This window comes from Carya illinoinensis, chromosome 2, assembly GCF_018687715.1.
Source record: "Carya illinoinensis cultivar Pawnee chromosome 2, C.illinoinensisPawnee_v1, whole genome shotgun sequence".
Taxonomy (NCBI): domain Eukaryota; kingdom Viridiplantae; phylum Streptophyta; class Magnoliopsida; order Fagales; family Juglandaceae; genus Carya; species Carya illinoinensis.
In genome coordinates, this window is record NC_056753.1 from 8,210,242 (window position 1) to 8,232,785 (window position 22,544).

General features: G+C 36.6%; 1 long non-coding RNA gene across 1 annotated transcript; it reads left to right on the forward strand.

Moving 5' to 3' along the window:
- Positions 1 to 2,239: 2,239 nt before the first annotated feature.
- On the forward strand, positions 2,240 to 4,897 carry LOC122301991. The gene is made up of 4 exons (XR_006240244.1): positions 2,240 to 2,521; positions 2,615 to 2,697; positions 3,794 to 3,831; positions 4,714 to 4,897. It is a non-coding gene; the product is annotated as an uncharacterized LOC122301991 (long non-coding RNA).
- Positions 4,898 to 22,544: the final 17,647 nt, after the last annotated feature.

Genomic DNA, 22,544 nt, shown 5'->3' on the forward strand with positions numbered 1-22,544 from the left:
CTGTGTAGTTGTGATGTGAAGAGTGGCTGTGTAGTGAAGTGTTGGACTTTATTGTGTAGTGTCCTGCGTAGTGCTGTGGATTGTGCTGTGAAGTATGGGTGTGAGGTGTATACTGTAGCTATGATGTGGCATAGTGTTGTGAAGGGAGTACGCATGGAGTGTACTCTATGTGATGGAGTGATGCACCATATGGTGTGTATGCAATAGTGATGATGTGGTGTAGCGTGTGTGAAGGGAGTACATGTGGAGTGTACTCCATAAGGTGAAGTGATACACTGTGTGGTGTGGCGCTAAGAAAAGGGTGGTTGCATAGTTGAGGAGCGTAGAGCATGTGGTGTAGTGTCGGGAACTGTGGAACAGTGTCCCGAGGTAGCTGTGATGTGGCCTATAGTCTAAGGGGACAGATGTCACCTTGTAGTTGACTTATGGATAAAAGTATGTGTGAAGTGGTGGAAAAGTGTAAGAATAGCGTAGTGGAAGCATGATGGGGGAATGTCACAAAGTGACATGGTTAAATAAGAAGTCGTGCTTGTGATGAATGAGGGGTTAGCATAAGAATGACGTAACGAGACATCAGATGATGTGACCAGGTCATGGCATAGCTTGAGAGTAGTCTCAAGCCACATGACGCGATGTAGAGTGTATTGGGAAGGAGTCCCGTCATGCTAAGTGTTGGGATGAACTCATAAAGGGCCGGGAAGTAAGGAAATTCCTACCAACTAGGTTTACGAGTCAGTTGGTATTGGAGTATGACACTTGTCCATACAAGCAAGTGATCAAAGGATTATATGTTGATCTTAGGTGATAAATGGGTAAGGTACATATGCATCTAGTGAGACACGTGTACTGGACGAATTTACCGTATACAATGGGTAATTTGTCCTCAACATGGTTACACGGTGTTTTAGCCTTAGAGTTGACTTAAAGCCATGTGGCATGTATGGATGGGCATGAGAGTTTAGTGTGAGCTAAGATGCATGAAGGTAGTGATAGGAGTATTGTCTAAGATTGGGATGCATGACTCCGTTCAAAATCATGCATTGGAATGAATTGGAAGATAAGACGAAGTTCTTAGTGTCTTAATCCTAAGGTTTTAACATAGTAAGGGACACGTAAGAACACAGGGATAGAAGGAGAGTGTTCCAAGTGAAGTGTAGTTCTATTTCTAGTATAATCACTTATGCCTTTAGACAGAGAATGACGCTAAGGTTATATATATGCATGTAGGTTGCCATCTGATACGCACATGAATAGATTGCATGAAATGAGTCTGGCATAGAGTCTAGATAAGTATTATGTTCATACTCTTCTAGACTTTTCTAAAAGATATGAAAGTGAAAATGAAATGCTTTTCCTTTACGATGCTTTACAAAATGACACGAACGACGTCTTAAAAAAGAATGCTAAGTATAAGTTTTCAAGTATAAATATGTAATGGCCCTCCTTGGTAGCCCATTTTTATGCACCCGAAGTATTAAGTATATGCATGTGAATGGATGTTATACGTAGTAAGTACTAGATGTATTTTCATAAAATGAAATGTGAGGCTGATGCCTCGTGCTTTAAGCAATAATTTGAAGGACGCGAAGAAAATGTGTTAAATGTCTCTATGAATTGATGTTTTAAAATGCCCCCATGAAAGATGATGATTTTAAATGATGACATGAAAGATGATGTTTAAAGATGCCATGAATTGATATTTTAAATGATGCTTATGTCATGATTTTAAATGTCGAGGTTTAGGCCTCTGCTTTTAAATGATGCTTAAGAACTGAACGTACTAAAAAGAATAAATGAAAAGGATTGAAAGGACTGAAAGAAAGGATTGAATGAAGGGAAGGATTGAATGCTTTAATACCCGAGTCCTATTACGTGGGTCTTTACGTCAGTTTATTAATTCTTTAAGTTAAATATTTTAAGATAAAGATTTTTATTATTTTATTTTAAGATGAGTATGCTTTATTTTAAAATGTGATTTATTAAAATAAATCAAGGATATGATTTTAAGACTTTACAATATTTCCCTTAAACTCTCTAATTTTACTTGTTAAAGAAATGGCGTAATTATTGTCTACCATTAGATTATTAGGTGAAAAGTATCTTTGAGGTGGATAGATCTCCTCCATCTATTTGCTTCCTTGTGATGGAAGAAGGGAACAAAGACCAAAAAGTCCTTGCCCCTTCTCCAAGTCTACGGCTAAGGCAAGAAAAAGGGGAAAAACAAAAGCAAATCCCCTGAGTCCCTTATACCTGTTGGTCTTACTCAAGAAAGAAAAAGAAAACTTCATCTTTCTCTCCAAGGAAGCCATAGCCGATGCACACCTTCCTCTCTTCTCATCTTCAAGAAAACAAGCTCCTCTCATCTTCTTCAAGCTTTGTGACTCCATGGGAAGAAGAAAAAGCATTTTTCTCTCATCCTCTTCAAGCCATACGAGAACACTCCCTCCATACCCATTTTCGGTTTTGACTTAAAGCTTGGAACCAAAGCTGGATTTCATTTCCAAAAGATGAAATCTTGAAGGTAATAGACTTTTGGTTTATTCCCTAGTATGATTTACATATGGGTTTCAAGTTTCACCATTTTTCTTACTTTCAGTTTTGGGGTTTAACACAGTGCCATCATTTCATTCATCATCTACATGGCTATACCAATATTTGGTCCTCCACTTGTGTTTTGAAAGGGGTTAAGAGCTTAAGGTAAAAACCCTAATTTGACTCATTTGTTTTAATGTGATTTTGGAAGCCAACTAAGTTGTTTTAGCTTATGTTTTGGTGTATTTAAATTCCTATGTTGTAAATAAATATGTATGCTCTGTTTTGGCCCAAATCGAATATGATGAAGTAGTTTTGCTATGTATTTTCCTATATTTCAAAAATGCTATGTCGCTATTAAACTTGGTTTAATCATTGGTTATGATCCAATGATTAAAGTGATTTTAGTTTATATATGTTGGTACCATGTGTCTTGTGTTGAGGTTGGTTAGTAATTTGTTTTTAGGATTCCAGAGGTTCGGTTTAGAGGTTTTGCTTGGGTTTTGTAATTTTATATCTTTCTTTTAGAAGATATTAAGTGGGTAAAGCATAACCTTGAGTGTTGAAAGGTTTTAAAGTTGCTTAATGGGTAACCTTGCTATACTTTATGCTACCTTCATTTTATTGGGATATGTATCTAAACCATTTAAATATTTCTTGTGTGATTAGATTATAGCATAGTTGGTTTAGCTATAGCAGATTAATTGTAATAATATATTATGATATGTAAAGCTGTCCAAATACCCCTAAGCCCATGTCATGCCACTCCTTGTCTTGATGTAAAAAATAGCCCATGTATGTTGTCCCTCGTTTGTTAAATTCTACCTAACCTAAGAGTCCAAAATATTGATAAGCTAACCTTTTCTAATGACGGACCACAAGTTGATTTAAAAGGCATGTTTGCTAAGCTTGTTTAGTCTACTTGAGATGCCTAAATCTATTTTAAAGCCCATTGTTGAGAATTTCCAGATTTTATCTCTAAATGTCCATAACCCAAAGTGAGCTTGAACCAAAGAGACCTTGCTTGAAGCCTATGAATTTTTAACTACTTTTCATGTAAGCTTTTTAAATAGCCTTCATGGATAGCTAGCATGTCTTAATATTTAATTTATTGCTCTTGTAAGTTGAGGTGAGGAGTAGTCGGGGTTAATGCGAAGCATAGATGGGACGTTAGATTGTAATATCGTGTCTTTCTCTTTTAAAGGGAAGGCTAAAGAATATTGTATGAGTATTAATAAGCTTATGCTATTTGTTGGAATAGGACCTATATTGACATTGGAAGTATCGAGGAGCATAGAGGTAAGTAGTTATGATCATACTTCTTACACCAAGTTCTCTTTATGAAAGAATGTCTCTCTGTCTTTGTAAATGTTCTTCTAAAAGAAAAGAGTAAATATATATATATATATATATATATATATATATTATATACAAGCCTTTCTTGGTATCCCTGTTAAGCACCGTTTGTGAGAGCATAATGTAACGCATGCACATTAAGTTCTATATCATGAGATTTTATACCTTGCTTAAATAATTAATGTCTTTCCTTATACATAATATGACATGAAATGTCTTTTTTTTTTTTTTTTTTTTTTTTTTTTTTTTTTTTTAAAAAAAAATGCATATGCATTGGACTAAGAAAGATGATGAAAACATTTTTTACTGTAAAGAAAGGAAAGAGATGAAATGAAAGTTCAATGTATAAAAATACATAATGACCATATGAATGAAAGGGTACCAAATGAACGGGCAGATTGCAATGCCTGGTAAATAGTACTAGTAGTGCACCCAGTGCTGTACTCTGACGGAATAGATTCCTAACTCATGGCCATGGGTGGAAATAAGGTCCAAAAGATCACTAACCCTCGCACACGAGGTGTAACAGTGTGCTACGGCCAATGAAAGTAATAAGAAAGAATGTATACATGTTAAGAAAGAATGCATTTATGCTCAGATTCTTTAAGAAATGAAGGCACGAGGTGTGGGAAAATATTTTATGAAAGAAAATCTTTTTTCAAGAAAAACCCCGACTTGAAAGTTTTAATTGAATGAATTTATTAAGTATAAGTTTGTATGGAGTGATGAATACATGACTGAAAACGTATGTTATGATATTTTAATTATATGAAGTAATGCTTACGATTTTTTGACTTATTTTAATTTTTATGTGTGCCCTCCCAGGATCAAGACGAATGATATGAGTTAGGACGAACACTTCCCAAGGGGAAGAGTGCTGAGCCTAGGCACAATGTTTTGTGTGAAAGACTTTCAATTATAAAATTTAATGTTTACTGCTGTAACTCTCTTTAAATTAAGAATCACATTTTATTTTATAAATATGGAGTCTTTCGTATCCTGACATGGAAGGAAAAAGTTTTAAATGAATTGTAATTCTCATTGTTTTTCTTAAAATCATTTTCTAAAAGACCTACCACAAGGATTGGCGTTATAGGTTTTCCCCCACAAAACTCTTCAAGGTTTCACGAAAATCCGAGTGGTTTCAAGATTGGGAAACATACTTTACTTGAAATCACCCACGTGGCATGGAACACCAAGTACAAAGCCCATCTCAAGCACCGCTCGAGCATTTTATTTGCGTCATTAGAATAGATTGCTTAGTATCGCAGGTATCTTGGACCTTCATCATGCTCTAGCAAAATGGCTGAGGTTTACAAATCTCAAACTTGTAATTTATATTATACTAACCTATTTGGTTCTTGGTAAAATCCTCTGATGGCAGTCGAACTTAGTCTCTCGTCGTAATGGTGCGGTTGAGTATCCCCCAAACACTCATGATGAGTCCAAAAACTCACGGTGACCAAATGGGCGCATAGGTTAAAAGACCATGCGACCTCTCAAACACCAATGATGAGTCTAAAAACTCGTGGTAACCAAACAGGCGCACAAGTCAAAAGACCCTGTGGCCCTTGCCATCAAAATAGGAGCAAAGGTCAGTGACAGCCCAAACTCACTCATTTCTAGCCAAGGGTCAAGAGGCAGGACAAGTCATTAGGCTACCTGACCTCCCTCGTGATGAGCCAGTAGGTGGGAAAGGTCAGGGACTGCTTGACCTCACTCATCTCTCCTTGAGGGTCAATAGGAAGGAAAAGTTATCAGACTGCCTAACCTCCCTTGTGACGAGCCAACAGGTGGGTAAGGTTAAGGACCACCCAACCTCCCTAGTGCTTAACAAGCGAGCAAATCTCAGGACTTCTTGACCTCTCTTACTTGGACTGCAATACAAATACAACATCTTCTTCAGTAAATGTTGAGTGTTTACGCTAGGGCCACAACCTTCGCCAGTGAGTTACCTTTGAGAAAGAGCCACTGAGCTCCACAACTGCATCGCATGGGTTTCTTTCGGGAATGAGTCAATGAGCTTGGCAACTGCCTAATTTGGACTCAGGGAGTCAATAGGCTTTCTGATCACTTAAGCACGGGTTACTGCAAACAAACTACAACATTAAACCTAAAATGGGAACATCAAACGATGATTTACACCAAGGGGCAGAAAATCTACTGCTACTAGCAATAACAAAAATGATCACAGAAATACACACAAAAAATCAATCATGGAAATATGCACTCTTGATAGATAATAAACAATCTCTCAGGCAAACATCCACACAAATAAACAAACTCAAGCCGAGTTCCACACTCATACCTTATGCGATCAAGTATATCTCTTACCAAAGTAGAGCTCTATGCTTGCACATAATGCAGGTGCGTATATCTCCCGCCTATCTCTTCAAACTAGGTTCTTCACTACTTAGCACAAAACAATCTAAAAATCAAGAAACAAATAGAAAAACAGAGACCAAATAGGAAACTAAGGATTGATTTTCAAATTTATTCTGCAGATTATTTACTTGAAGATTCTTAAGACCTTTTTGTTGAGCAAATCCCCCTTTAGAATAGTGGGTATTTGTAGGGTTCAAATCAATATCCTAAAATTTAGCTTCGAGATGAAGTTAAAAATCAAGTTAAGAGATAAGGCTAAGAAGAGATAAGAAAAGACACTAAGACTCCTAAAAGGAAAGACACTCAGATTCCTGAAAGCAAAAGACTTTATAAGGCTAGTTTGACTTAATCACTTTAAGGAAATAGACCTCTATATAAGGCAAAGATCCCCACAAATCTAACAAACTCACCACATTTTCTCTACACCTGAACTAAATTTCTCCATTGTTCTATGAGATATCTGAAGCCATGAGAGATTGTAAAATCACTCATTATGGTGTATTTCACCCCGAAACAAGCTGTAGATGTAGGCATTATGCTAAACCATATAAATCCCTGTATCTCACTTCATATATTTTTATTTGCTTATTTGTTATTTATTTCATGGATGAACATGAAGAACATTGTATTGACGCCTAAATCACCATCGTGGGTCGATGATAATCCTTTCTTTCATATGTTGTGCGAAATTAAGGCAAAAACACATAGTTTTATAGACATGCATACTTGTAAAGCCCCCACTGTTAGTGAGTTCAGATAGATTATTGGGATTTCAGTCACTTCGTGAAATTAAAAAGACTGATGCATGGTACAGGGCTATGCTTGTCACTAAAATGGTGTTGGGGAAATTAATAAATAAATGAAAAGGTTTGTAATAAAAATAAAAAATAAACAAGCTATTAGTATTTAGTTCAGCAGGTTTATTACTTTTTAGCAAGGCCTACAACCTGCCTAGGTGGACCATCCTTTTCATCTCGTGCACCCAATGCAAATATTATGGACAACATTAAATTAAATGAGTAAGATCATTTCTATCTGGTTCTCTAAAGAAGGGTTTTCCTAAATTATAGGGTGTGTATTTGGGGAAAACCAAGTACACCCTTCATCCCGTTCCCCATTTTAAGGCTTGCTATTAGGGATGCTACAATGGTTCCCTATATATGGCGAACCACTATACATCCTCAATCCTTTCCTTTTTGGTTTCATCTCGTGCCAACACCCCTGGTTCGAACCTCTATTGCCTTGACTGTCGTTCGCCTTCCCATCTAGTAGCCCCTCCATTGTCGTCGTTCGTAAGATCCACACACACACGATCAAATTCTCTCTCTCTCTCTCTCTCTCTCTCTCTCTCTCTCTCTCTCTCTCTATCTAATTTTACACCTTCAAAATGGCTAGTGATTTGGGTATGATTTTATGCATTTGGGTGTTTTGCTACTCAAACCTGTAGCACCAACCACTTTGTTAAGCAATATTGGGACCCTGATTTTAGGAAAATTGGTCTCTCATGATTTGTTTAGGGTTTTTGATTTGGGGAAAACTGGTCTCTCGCAGGTCTGTGATTTTGCATCTCTATTGAATATGTTGATTTTGCCTATAAGTTATGAGTTTGCTATAAATATTTGTTGTCATTTGGGTCTGTGCTTTGAGTGAATATACTTGCTGTCATTTTCTCTGTGATGTGCATTCTTTTGGTCTGTGATTTGTTGCCATTTGGCTTTGCCATTTGAAGCCATTTTAGTCTATCATTTTGCTGGCATTTGATTCTCTGATTTGCAGCCATTTGAGTTTGTGATTTGCAACCATTTGCGTTTGTGATTTGCAGCCATTTCTATCTGTGATTTGCTGCCATGTGGGTCTATGATTTGCAGCCATTTGGGTATATGATTTTGCTGCCATTTGATTCTCTAATTTGCAGCCATTTGGGTTTGTGATTTGTAGCTATTTTCATATGTGATTTGTTGCCATTTGGGTCTGTGATTTGTAGGCACTTGGGTCTGTAATTTTGCCTCCCTAGTTTGAATGCTTTTGCAGGTTGTGACTTTGAACTAACTCTTAGTGAATCTACTGCTTAGTTTGGTCTTTAATTTGATAGCCACTTTGATGCATTGATTATTTTCCTTGGGAATTATTTGTCGTGCTTTCATTTTCACAAAGTATACTTGCCATATTGTTCTGATTTTATAGGTTGTGAGTTTGCTCTAAACTTATGTGATTCTGTTGCTAAGTTTGGTCTCTAATTTGGTAGTCATGGTGATGCATTCATTATCTTTGTTGAGAATTATTTTTCATGCTTAGTTTTTTACTTGAAATACTAGCCATTTGGGGCTGTGATTTTCCATGGCTATTTCTGATTTTGTATGCTCTGATTTTGGGAATAAAATTTGTGTAACTGCTGCTCAGTTTGGTCTTGATTTCATGTTAAGTTTTGAACTTCAAATACTTGCCATTTTTTCTATTATTTAGAGACGGGTATTTCATTTCTTTTGCTTGCTTTGATTTTGCTTTAAGTCTTTGTGATTCTGGTAATGTAAATAGATGCTGACAAAACCATGCATATTCGGCAGCGTTTGGTGATTTTGCATTTCAGAGTTTGAATGCTGTGATTTAGTTTTACCTTCCTCCTTTGCAACTTTTGGTGTTGATTTAGGCGTATTAAGTGGGGCTGCATGTCTACTATAGGGCTGTGATGAGTGGGGTTCACAAGTGTTGAGCCATGGGACCCCATTGATATGTTAGGGTAATCCGAACTAGGATGGCCACTAAGTTTTTTATGGTAGGTTTCACAAAAGGCAACCGGGGTTCATGGTTTTGCAGCCATTCATGTAAGGCTCTTGTCTTACGCATGCTATTAATTAAAAAAAAAAAAAAAACCTTTTTGAGCTTGCAAATATTACACATATACTTTAGGGAACCAGATGAGAATACTCTTATTCATTTACCACATCCAACTTTTAATCCATGTATTAGAACATTCTCTTTTAATCCATATATTCTTGTCTCATTTATATTTTGACCAAGCCTTGTGATATTTACATGTTGATTTCTTGTTGTTTGGATTTTGAAAATTAATGACGCTGATTTTGCATGCTAAATTCCTGCTCTGACATACATGTAATAGTTCTATTTGTTCTATTATATTATGTTTTAATCAATATATTGCCAAATAAACATGTTGTTTTTAAGGTCTTATTCATTTGCATGCTGCCAGTTGTTTGGATTTTGTAAATTATATTTCTTGTAGAATTGCTTCTCAGTTTAGTAACGTTGCTCGATTTTTTGTTGGATTAGAGCATTATTGAGCTTGGATTTCCCTTCTCTAACTCCTCAGTTGTGATGATGACAAATCCTTGTGGAGACACAAGATATTTGGCATACACCTCTATGGCATGGTAACCTGGATGACCAATAAATAGTGGCAATCGGCTGTTGCAGCCATGAGAGGGAAGTTGCCCAATTTCATATATGTTACCATAGGGTTCCTAAGCTGCCTACAAAAATCACGTAGTAATATTGTTCTAAATTGTCTAACATCTCTACCAACTATTATGTGTCTTCAGTTTCTTAGAGATAGATGGATTGAAAGACTATGGAAATCTGTACTTCACCAGCCTTTTCACCCAGGAACCTTAAATTGACCACATTTATGGTGGTCAAAATCAACAATCTCATGTGACTTTGGATGACTCTCCACCCCTACCGCAAGTAGAGCCTTCATCCCAAAGAAAATCAGTCGGGGGTGCGAATTTCACTCTCGAAGAAGATAAATTACTTGTGTCAGCATGGTTAAATAGTAGTGTTGATGCCACCTAGAGAATGCACTAAAAACACGTCCAACTTTGGAAAAAAATTAGTCAATAATTCAATGAGCATAAAGAAACTACAAATGAGTGTAGTGTTGGATCCTTAATACATCGGCGGTCAGCCATTCAAAAGGCGACCAACAAATTTTGTGCTAAACTTGCCCATGTTGAAGGGTTAAATAAAAGTGGCATGACTGAGTAAGACAAGGTATAAGAATTCACTTTTTTATTCTGCTATGATTTTGTATCATTTTTATGTGTTATGTTTCCTTTATCTACTGGGTGGTTAATTTTAACACTGTTTTTGTTTTTCTTGAATTGGAAGTTTGACAAAGCGAAGACCATGTACCAATCCCTGGAGAAAACCTCCTTTCAGTTCGAGTATTGTTAGCACTTGTTGAAGGACCAACCGAAGTGGATTTAGCTTTGCACAAAGATGGGACCAAGCGAAGGTCGACGATGTCCCCAACCCCAACACGTACCTCAATAGTTGCACTTGATTTAGTTGGTTGTACATAGGCTGAGAATGTTGTGGACAATGATGTCATTGAATTGGAAAGGCCAATGGAAAGGAAAGGTGAGAAAGGAAAATGTAAGGCGCAAAACAGGCCATCAGAGGAGATTGTTGAGCTGAGCAAGCTGAAGTATACTCTTCTCGAGGAGTTACGTGCTTAAGAGAAAGAATTTTTCTTGCTCAAGGCCGAAAAGATGCAATATGATCAAGAAAACATGGGAAATAAAATCCGACAAGAGGAAGAGAGACTGAGGTTGGTCGTTGAGCAATTGGAACTCAAATAGAGGGACATTGAAGAGAGAGTAGTTGGAGAGAGAGGAGTGAATAATGATGCATGTGACACTCCCTACTCTCATGTACGGACACGTAAAAATCAAGGCATCGGGATGATCAAGGCCCCCTACTCTCATCTATGGCGCCATCGTCTTCCACAGATGCTCAGCCACTAGGTGTGCATGGAACGGTGATTGGTGTTGCTCAAAACTCATTGTCGCACGTTGCTAGAGTTGGTTTTCAGAGGGGATTTGCAGATGTAGTGGCCAACCGACCACAACCTTTGCCATCCATGGAGATTTCGGATCGTGAACCTAGGTTTGTTGAGGGAGAGATGTTTTTTACATTTTCTCCGGCTGAAATTGTGAAATGGGCAGAGCCTTCTTCGATTTTGCAGTTGTCTTGAAGTTCCAGCATCGTCGGCCTTCTCTGGATTAGATTAGAATGTTTATCAAGAGCAGATGGGGTCTTAAAGATATGCCTGTGGTCAGTCAATTAAGAAACTCTCGAAATATTCTAGTCTGCTTAATCAATGAGGCTGATTTTGTGTTTGTTATGGCTAGAGGTTGCTCGGACGTGAATGGTGTTCCGTATAAAATTTTCCATTGGACTCCGGGATTTAATGAAGATGATGAGCCTCCGTTGGTCCCTGTTTGGATTACGTTACCTGGCCCTCCACTGAATTATTTTCAAGCGTCCATGTTGAAGAGTTTTGGAGATGTTTTGGGCGATTCTTGAAATGCGACAATGCTACTTTGTGTGTTACCTGACCGGAAGTTGCCAGAATTTGTGTTGAGTTGGATGTGTCGGCACCGTTGAAGACTCATTTTTGGATTAGACCACCTGGGCTAGAGAGCAGTCATTTTCAAGAAGTGATCTTTGAGAACATTTCACCGTATTGCAACTGGTGTAGCAAACAGGGACATGCGGAAGGTTTCTGTAAATCCAAGAAGCAGTATAATATGAAGCAGAAAAAGAAAGTGGGTTCGGTTGACAATGGGAAGGGGATAGAGATCAAGGTGTGGAAGGTGGTAGGGGAGAAAAAAATAGAGGAGAAGCTTCCGGATGGAGAGTGCGAGAAGGGAGTACTAAAATGGATGATGGAAAGCAATTCTGGAACATATTTCCCAGAAACAGACTGTTGCACAGTCCGAGCCGATGGAGGTATTATTTGTTGATTCTAATGGTGTTTTGTTTTCACAGAAGCTCTTTAAAGTTGATTGATGAAACTCTTGAAGGAGAAGTCTGTTGCAATGCTAATGTTAATGATAATTGCTTGTTGTATCCTTTGTTGGCACATTCGTTGACTTATAATGATAATAAGGATGAGATTGAAGAGTTGGCTACCAAGTGTTATAAGTTGGATAGTGAGATTGAAGTCTCAAAAAAACAAAAAAAAAATATCATGGTGGTAAAGCAAAGAAGCCTACGACGCGTTCCAATAAACATTATTAAATGTTGAATATTCTTGTATGGAATATTAGAAGGATTTGCTCCTCGAAGGCAAGTTTGCGGCGAATTATTAATAAATACCGTCCATCGGTTGTAGCAGTTTTAGAACATTTTCTTTCTGTTAATAAGTTTGCTCACTGGGCACGGTGGTTGCATCTTCTAATAATGTGGAAGCACGTGGTAAAGTTTGGTTATTCTGGGCTAATGGCATTGATTTTCAATTGCATTCAGTGATGGGTCAAGCTTTCTCAGGTTGGTTCTTCCTTGGTAATTCTAGAGTGTTGGCGACTTTTATTTATGCAGTTGTTTTCAAGGACATCGTCGGATCCTTTGGAATTATCTTAAGGTTTAGATGGTGGTGATAATATACTGATTTTAATATTATCCGGTCTGAAGGTGAGAAAATTGGTGGTGTTTGTCATTCTTCTCGGGGGCGTGATGAGTTCAATAAATGGATTCAAGATTGTAGTCTTGTTGATCTTCCTTATTCTGGCAATCGATTTTCTTGGTATAATGGGAGGTTAGGGGGTAGAAGAATTTGGGCTCGTCTTGATAGAGTGCTGGTGAATACTGGTTTTTTATCAAGTTTTCCTAATAGTTGTTTGGAGTATCTTCCTCGCACCTCGTCTGATCATTGTCCTATGGTTACTTCTTTATGGGTTGATAGGAGGGTTGGCCCTAAACCTTTCCGTTTTCAAAGAATGCGGTGCTTGCATGAGGAGTTCATAGGTGTGGTAAGTGAGTGTTGGAGGCAAGAATTTCAAGGTTGTCCGATGGTGAAATTCAGTAGAAAGTTAAAAAAATTGAAACAAGTATTGAAGAAGTGGAATAGGGAGGTCTTTGGTAAAGTGTAAGTAGATCTTAAAGTCATTGAAGAGGAGCTTCTTGAGCTGGAGAATAATGTTCAGTAAAATTATACTCAGGAAATGGAAGTTGAGCTTTTGAGATGCAAGCAAAAGCATATCCAATATTTGCATAGAAAGGAGATTATGGGGTGTCAAAAATCTAGAGTTAAGCGGATTTGTGAAGGTGATGAAAACATGGCTTTCTTTCATGCTTCTCTTAGATGTAAAAAGAAATTTAAGACTTTAGAGAGTATGATTCTTGAAGATGGTAGTGTTCTTGACTCCAGTGAAGTAGTCCTTGAGGGGGTTGAATTCTTCCAGCAGCAGTTAACCACGTCGGTAGTGTCTTTTGAGGAGTCTGGTATGAATTTCGTAACTTCTATTATTATTGAGGCTGATAATAGGTTTCTTTGCAGAGTTCCAGATTTGATGGAGCTTAAGGTTTTTCTGATGGTTTTTCTGCTAGTTTTTTCCATCATGCCTGGGATATTATCAAAGAAGATTTATTGATGTTGGCGATTGAATTTTTTGAGGGGAAGCCATTAACCACTTTCTTTGGTGCCACCAATATTGTGTTGATACCGAAAGTGGATGAACCAAGGGGCTTCTCACAATTCAGGCCTATCAGTTTATGCTCTGTTGTCTATAAAATTTTATCCAAGATTATGGTGAATAGGTTGGAACCTATCATGAAGAAAATAATTTCTGATGAACAATCAGCCTTTATTAAAGGCCGAAACATTTTTAATAATATTTCTATTGCTCAAAAAATGGTTCAGAGTATGAATAAGAAAGTGAGAGGTGGTAATGTAATGATTAAAATTGATATAGCAAAGGCGTATGACAGGGTGAATTGGAGGTTCTTGTTAGAGGTGATGAAAAGGTTGGGATTCTCAGATCATTGGAGGGGTTTGATTTTTAATTGTATCTCTTCACCTATGTGTTCGGTGATGCTCAATGGTTCTTTGAAGGGCTTTTTCAAACCTTCCTGGGGTATTAGGCAATGGGATCCTCTATCACCATATCTTTTCATTTTATCATAAGAATTACTTTCTCGTATGATCAATGTTGATTTTCAACAGGAAAAAGTAAAGCCGTTTAATGCTAATGGAGGTACTCTGATTTCTCATTTGTTTTATGCTGATAATGTGCTGATTTTTTCAAATGGAGGTAAAAGATCTCTAGTGCAGATAATGAAGACTTTGCAAGCGTGCCAATCTATGTCTGGGTAGTTGGTCAGTCTGGCTAAGTCATCTATTTTTTTCTCCTATAAGTTTTCTGTTGCTAGAAAAGAAAATTAGAGTCTTTGAGGATCACATGTTTTATGGAGGGTAAATGGCCGTGTAATTATCTGGGAGTTCCGCTGCATGTGGGATGGATGACTATCAAATTATTTGAACCTTTGTTGTTGAAGCTGCAGAAAAAATTGGTTGGTTGGAAGAGTAACATTCTTTCTTTTGGGGGTAAGATTATTCTCCTCAAACATGTTTTATCTTATGCCAATTCATGTTCTCTCTGTTATGAATTTACCTAAAGGTGTTTTCAAAGCCATCAAAAGTATTTTCTCTAGTTTTCTCTGGAATTTTAATGATGATAAGAGAAAAAGAAAATAGGTATCTTGGAAAAATATTTGTTTGCTGGTTTAGGAAGGAGATCTAGGTATTCGGAGCCTACATGATGTTCAAATGTCTCTTTTTATGAAATTTGCTTGGAAATCATTGGAGGGGAATTCGGTGTGGGCAAAATTCTTTTAGAAGAAATATGTGGGTGGTAAGCACCCTGTGACTCTTTATAATTCCACAGATTCAAGATTTTGGAGAGGTATTTTGTCGATGATGCTGATTGTGCAACAGAATTCATGTATTTTGGTTAGAAATGGTATCTGTAATTTTTGGTTTGATAATTGGTTAAAATAATTCTGGCTGGGATGTGACTAAATTGCGTCTGCTGATGTTGAAAGAGATGGTGGAGAAAATAATTGCCTCACCGGTTCAAATATCAGGTGGATCAAATGTGCATATTTGGCAGCCTAATCCGGATGGTACTTTCTCTACCAAATCTGCTTGGCATTTAATTAGAGAGACAGAGCCTGTTTGTATTTGGAAAAAATGGCTTTGGCATAAATTGGTTCCAAAAAAGAATGTCTTCTGTTTGTTGGTGTGCGAAAAAACTAGTTTTACCTGTGGATGATATCATTGCTAAGCTAGGAATTCCTCTAGCTTCAAAGTGTCATTGTTGTGTTTTATCACAACAAGAATCCATTGATCATATTTTTTGTAGTGGTGAGTTGGCTGCTACAGTTTGGAGGTATTTTGCAGGTATTTTAGGGGTTCGATTACCTAACCTCTAAAGATGGAATGTGGTTATGAATGTTTGGTGGCTTCGAGCGTCAGAATCTTCTCAAGTAAGTTGTTGTCATGGTATCTTACCAATCATTATCACGTGGGCTTTGTGGAGAGTATGGTGTGAGAATAGAATAGAAGGAAATAAAACTGATTGGAAGGGTGTGGTAAGGAGGATCAAGTTAATGTTAACTGATATGTTTTCTTTGCATCGAAAATTTGATAGATTGCATTCACATGATATCAAGGTTTTATAGGAATTAAATTGCCCAATTGCTCTTGTTATCAAGAAAAGTATGAAAGCTATAGCTTGGATTAAGCCAAATAGAGGACAATATAAGCTAAATGTTGATGATAGTTCGCTCAAAAATCCTAGATTAGCAGGTGGCGGAGGGGTTATTAGAGATCATGATGGTCGAGTGTTGGCGGGTTTTGCTACTCATTATGGGCAGGTTTCCAATAATGCTGCTGAGGGAAGAGCTTTACTTGATAGTTTAAAGTTGGCACAACAGTTGGGTATTCGAGATATTTTGGTGGAGTTAGATTCAGAAGTTATTGTGAGATGGATTCAGGCTGGTAAATGCAGTTTATGGTATTTGTGGGATTTTTTGGATGACATCCAGAGATTGTTTGTTGATTTACAGTATTCCATCCATCATATTCTCAGATAAGCAAACATGGTTGCAGACTATCTTGCCAAAGAGGGGGCTTTTAATAGATGTAAGTATTTCACAGGGCTTGTCCTTGATAGGGGTATCCTTCGTGGGTTAGTACGTACGGATATGTAGGGTCTTCCTTATTTTAGGATGTAATTATTTGATCTCCTTATGTTTTCCGTTGTAAGAATTTTTTTTGGTTGTTTTTCTTTGATCACAGGGGTTTTAGGTTTTATTTGTTTATTTTTTGTAAAACCTCTGGTGATTGTGTTGTAACCACGGTATTCCTCCACCATATGTGAGGGCTTTTTAATAAATTTGGGACGGGGCTGCTATGTGGGTGGCTACCACCTCTTCGGAAAAAAAAAAAGTGTCAAGTGTGTGTACATGTAGAAAATATACAACAAAAATACAGCATAGTCAATCAACTAAGTATCAGAATTGTTAAATACAACTTTGCAACTTTGCTTAAATACAAGCGTTTAAAAAAGTATTACAGCTGTCCAATAAAACCAAGAAAAAGCCAAAATACAATAACCAAAAAGGGGAAATAATCCCAACACTCGAGAAAGTGATCCCCGATCACTCCTTCGGCGGAGCCGAATCCTCAGGCTCTATCTCGTCATCTGCATCAAAATCTATGATACCATGAAATGATATTGCAGGGTGTCGAATACCGTCAGATTGTGAATTTCAGTAAGTAACATCTCAAACAATCCAAGAGATAAAAATGCATTAATTTAACTAACAAATATGTGTGCATATGATGAAATATATATGATACCCAAAACATCATTTTCCTCGAAAATGAATATTTTTCAACCGACGCCAAAATCTCATTTTGGCCCAAAAATCAAGTCTATTAAAAATAACATCCACTATTTTTTCAGAAAATGGCTCAGTATAAAAATCCACGATTTTTCCAGAAAATGATTCACATAAATTTATTTATTGAAACCGTAATTTTTTTTTTTTTTTTCCAGAAAATGACCCATTATCCAATTTTACCTTATGCAGCTTGATTTCCCATAGGGATCATCTGCACACCCTGACTCCCTCCGTCACACCACAGATAACGATCGTGCGTGTGACTTTGTAATGAGCGATGCCTAGTTCCGCGCCCAGGGCATTCGTGGCCAAGCATCCTCCAGCTCCCGCTAGCAGAGGGGCCACAGAGTCAGCACGAGAGCGTTACCATCCCGTTTGATCCCGTTGTCGCCCAACGACAACCCAGGGGATGTCACTGAGTTTATTCCGCTCCCTCGTGACCAAAGGACCTCCATCGAGATAATATCCATCTCAACTTGGGGTCGTGATACACTCGCACCCAAAAGTCATTTCTCACATAAAAATCCAGTTTTCAAATATACACATGAACACATGCATACAATTATACGAAAACCTAGTTTTCATTTACAAACATGAATATGTGTACGATCATGCAATGTATATGACATGACACAATTATTTAACAACCACCGAATCCCAGCATAATCTAAGCACACAAACAACTCCATCCTCCAATCCAACTGACTCCCAAACTCTTCGAACTCAGTCCGACATAACCAAGCAAATCACTGTAAATATGAGTTAGTGCAAAAATATATTTAAATCTTGAAAGGTATTTGCAAAATTACTTACAGTGCAAAAAGGCAAATCTGAAAGATGATGGCTGAAAATGAAGCTTCCATAGCACCAAAAATACTAAAAAATCGAAAATGCATGGATTTATACCAAAAACAGGGGCACGTCAAGAACAAGTCAACAAGAAACACAAAATGCAACCCACGGTTTGGAATGAAAACAAGGGCATAGTTTGAGTCCAAAAACACCCAAAAATTCCAAGGATTTACCCACAATCAAGTACACGAAAATACTAGAGAAAAAACAGAGGAAAACCAAGCTTGAATCTTCACATTTGGGGACAAAACAGAGCATAATTTTTGGGTCCAATAAAGATCACAATTCAAGGGAGAAACAAAGGGAAAAGCAAAGCTTTTACTCAAGCAAAGCTTTTACTCAAGCATAATCATGAAAATGGAGAACAATAGAGAAAACCCTGCATGAAAATGAAGCTAGCAATTGGACCTGCAACAACCAACAAAATAGAGGAGAGAAAAAAATAAATGCAAGAGAAAGGAAAGGAAGGTTCGGTTCTACAGCAAGTGAAAAACTAAAACATGGAGATGGAAAGGCAAGCTAATACCAGACGAAAATATGGAGGAGTTTAAGTAGTCTAGATGCAGATGAAACATGAAACTGAAGAGGAAGAAGGCAGTCGGCGCAGTAGTGGAAGAAAAGAAAAACAAAAGAGGGAGAAGAAGAGAAGCAACAGACGGCCACCAAAAAAATAGAGAAAGAAGAAGACAAAAAGTTGAATGAAGAAGGAAGAGAAGCTATCGTGCGGCTGGAGGGAGAAGGTAAACGACGCAGCAACAGGGGAAAAGAAAAGAGAGGAAGCCCTAAGGGCATGATAGCCAAACAACGTTGTATAGGGAAATTAAAGGGGTTGGGCTTCACTGCAATGGGCTGGGCCGAAAATTGGGAGGGCCTTAGCCCAAAAATAAAGAAAAACCCATTACAAATAAGCCCAGTTCGAAAATCAAGGTTTAAGAAATAAAAAATGGCACAATAAAAATAAATAAAAGCCAAGTAAAAATACTATAACTAAACATTAGTAAATTAAAATAATTAAAACACAACAATAAAATAAATTAAAGTAAAGAGTAATTTAAGTGCAAAACAATAATTAATATAAAAAAAGCACATTAAAATACATTTCACAACTTAAAAATCATTAAATAAACCAACGATTAACACATTAAATTTAAAACAAGAGAACCACTCTTTATAATAATTTAAATAATAATTTAATAAAAATACATATAAATACGGGGTATTACAATGCATGATGCCAGTACCTTGCCTAGAGTACAACGGGTATATTTCTAACAATGTCAAAGGGGAAATCTTGGCAAGCCACAATGCTAAAGAAAACTGACTTGGTTTTTTATGTAACTTATTTATTATTAAGTAGGAGAACATTTGTATAATTTGTTTGGCATTTGTCATTGACTGTTGAGATTGAGGTTGAGGGTTATTATTACAAGGCACATTTGGCATGTTTGTGTATTTTATACTTTGTACCTTATTAATTATTTATTCTAGCAGCTTAAATATGTGGACAAAAATTTTGTCTAAGTGGATAGAATCTATTGATTACTTTCCGTATTACAACAATTTAAACTATTACAAATAATGAAATAGTAGAAGCAAGAGTACATAGTCACTACTGGCCAACCAGAGGATAAGTGGCAAGAAACAGAAGAATGAAAATCTGAATAGGCAATGTTTCCCACATGGCCAACCAAAGGATAAGTGGGAAATAGATTTGCCATGCCGCAAAAGATGATGCAAATTCACAACAGGGCTGCGAGACTGAATAACATCCCAAGCAAGCTTAATAGAGAACTTATCACTAGGATCATTCAACCGAATGACCACATTGCAATATTGGAACTTAAATCACTAGTCATGACACTTATAATCTCCTGCCACTCAGAGGATCCACTAGGCCAGATCCAATCTCCTGCCCCAACTTTAGCTTCCTCTCGAAAACCAGTAGTTGATATAAACCATTCCCAAACTTGCTGACATAGGGAACAAGAGGGTGCTAATTGTCATACCAAAGAAAAGTAGAATTTTCTTTTCACAAGACACACTTTATCATGTCTCATGCAAGGGATCTCAGTTTCAATATTTTCTTCGACATCCAGGGGCAATCTCCTCGGAACTTTAACTACCAAGACTTTCTGTCTCTGACAAGGTAGGATCTAACCCACCATAACCAGATAGACCAGTTCTAACATATACTAATAATTATAACAAGCTTCCAATAATAAGAAGAGTTAATCAGAACCCAACACAGAAATCTATAACAAAAGCAAGGGGAAAAGTCCAGCAGGACTTCTAAAATACAAACTTTCATGTCATAAGAGTGTCGTAGATAAAAAAGCTATACAATTAAATTGTCACAATGTAAATGCAAGTAGCCTATTGTTGGGAATAAAACTGTTATTGATGTTCAATTAAATTTTCTTGGAGCTGACGATGTGTCGAGTTGTCTCTAAATTCATGATGTCGCTAAATGAAATCCATAAATTTGGTTGTTGGATTGCGTGATAATTCTAGAATATCATCATCAACTTGATCATACTCCATGTTTGGACCCTGACTATCATCACGCTCGCCCTCAATGATCATTTTATGTAGAATAACACATGCTTTTATTATATTTGTTAGCTCCTTAACTTTGAACATTCGTAAAGGTTCATGAATGATTGCAAATCATTGTTGGAGTACCCTGAATGCATGCTCAATATCTTTTCTTACATATTCTTGTGTTGCGGCAAAATTTTTCTTCTTATTTCCTTGTGGAGATGGAATCGTCTTCACAAACGTTGACTACTTTAGATAAATACCATCCGTAAGGTAGTACCCTATAATGTATTCGTTGCCATTGATTGAGTAATTGTTTGGAGGAGCATGCCCTTGGGCAAGTTCCATGAAAATAAAATATCTCTCTAGCACATTAATGTCGTTACGTGAATTGGGCATATAAAAAAATGTATGCAATTTTCAAAGATCATATGAAGCAACTGTTTCTAAAATAATAGTTTGTTCACCAATGTGGATGGAGTACATAACTTTCTAGGTAGCGGGACAATTTTTCCACCTCCAATGTATGTAATCAATGCTTCCCAGCATCCCAGGGAATCCCTGTTGTTCACCAACCACAAGCAATTGAGCAATATGATTGACATTTGGAGACTTTAAACATTCATATGAAAAAACACTTACGATTGTCTTCACGAATTTTTTGGGCTCTCCATTGCGGTGCTTTCTCTAATAAGTATTTATTCATCCAAAAAATCTTTAGTATCTCCATACGCCAGTATTCTAAGTACTGCATTTATCTTTGGCATAGAAGATAAACTGAGTCTTCCGGTATTATCTCTTCTCTGAATGAAGTAGGGTTCGTAAGCATTTACCTCATTTTGATTACGGAGAACTAGGGGACGAGTCATATGAAATCTCATTCGAAATATATTTGAGGGATGTATTGGATTTTTCACCAAATAGTCATGAAAAAGGTGTTCGTGCCCTTCAATATGATCACTCCGAATAAAATTACAACATTGGTGATTTCCACAATACCTCGATATAGATTCGGCATCCTCATTAAGAACAAGATTTAACTCATCTTTAGAGGCTAAGTATGTGAGCATTTAACGAATGAGCCATTTGATGAAGGGAGTCGGAGATGAGGAGGGAATGAGAAATTTTGATTCTTAGATCAAATCAGACTTGGGTTTTTGAGAATGTAAATGCAAGCAGAAGGTGTATTTATACAGGCAAAAGTTACCATTACATATATGACAAAAAATGTTATATTTGGAGAAATGACAAAAATTGTCATCGTCCATACAAGAAGAGGTATTACCTTTAGAGAAAGGGAAAACAAGATTACTGTTATATCAAAATGAAAAAAAAAATGTTAATATTAGAGAAATGCAAATCAAATATTACCATTATATATGTGGACAAAATCATATTAAAAAATACCATCGTGTTGGAAAATGCACATATTAAAAAAAATTATTATTTTTAATACCAATGTTGGTTTGAAAACTATTAGTTATGAAAAATCGTATAAATATTTATAAAATTAGTAGAATGTGATATTTGAAAACAAGAGAAAAAAGACAAAAGAGTTAGTAGTTAAGAATGCAAATGGAAGTGAGAGAAAAAAAATAAAGAAATAATAGAATAATATTATTTAAAATAATAGAAAAATGATAGGAAATGAGATGTATGAAGTTTTTTTTTTTTTTTTTTTTAAATGAGTAAAATTTAAGATAAAATTATAGGGAGTGCCATTATTAACTAAAATTTAAGGAAAACTTTAGGAATCAGATGGGAAGGCTCTAATAAATAATTAGTTTTGTGTAAGAGATTTAACTTTTAAGAAAATATTATTTAATATATTATATTTAGCATATATAATTATAAGTTCCTAAAATTATATTTCTTATTTTAAACTCAAATAACTAGATAGATTTCTTTAAACAGATTATATAAGGTTGTTATGTAAGCACTGTAGCGCATTATGACCAATAAACCACAACGTTCGTGTCTAGAAAGGAAAGAAAACAGGCCATTCATGGTGGCTCATCCAGACAAGATGAGAGGAAAAGAACCTGGGATAGCATATGGAGTTTAAATGTTCCAGGGAAAATTAAAATCTTTCTCTGGAAAGCAGCAAATGAGCTTCTAGCTACCAAAAGAAACCTGTTTGCAAGGAAAATTACCAACAATCCCATGTGCCA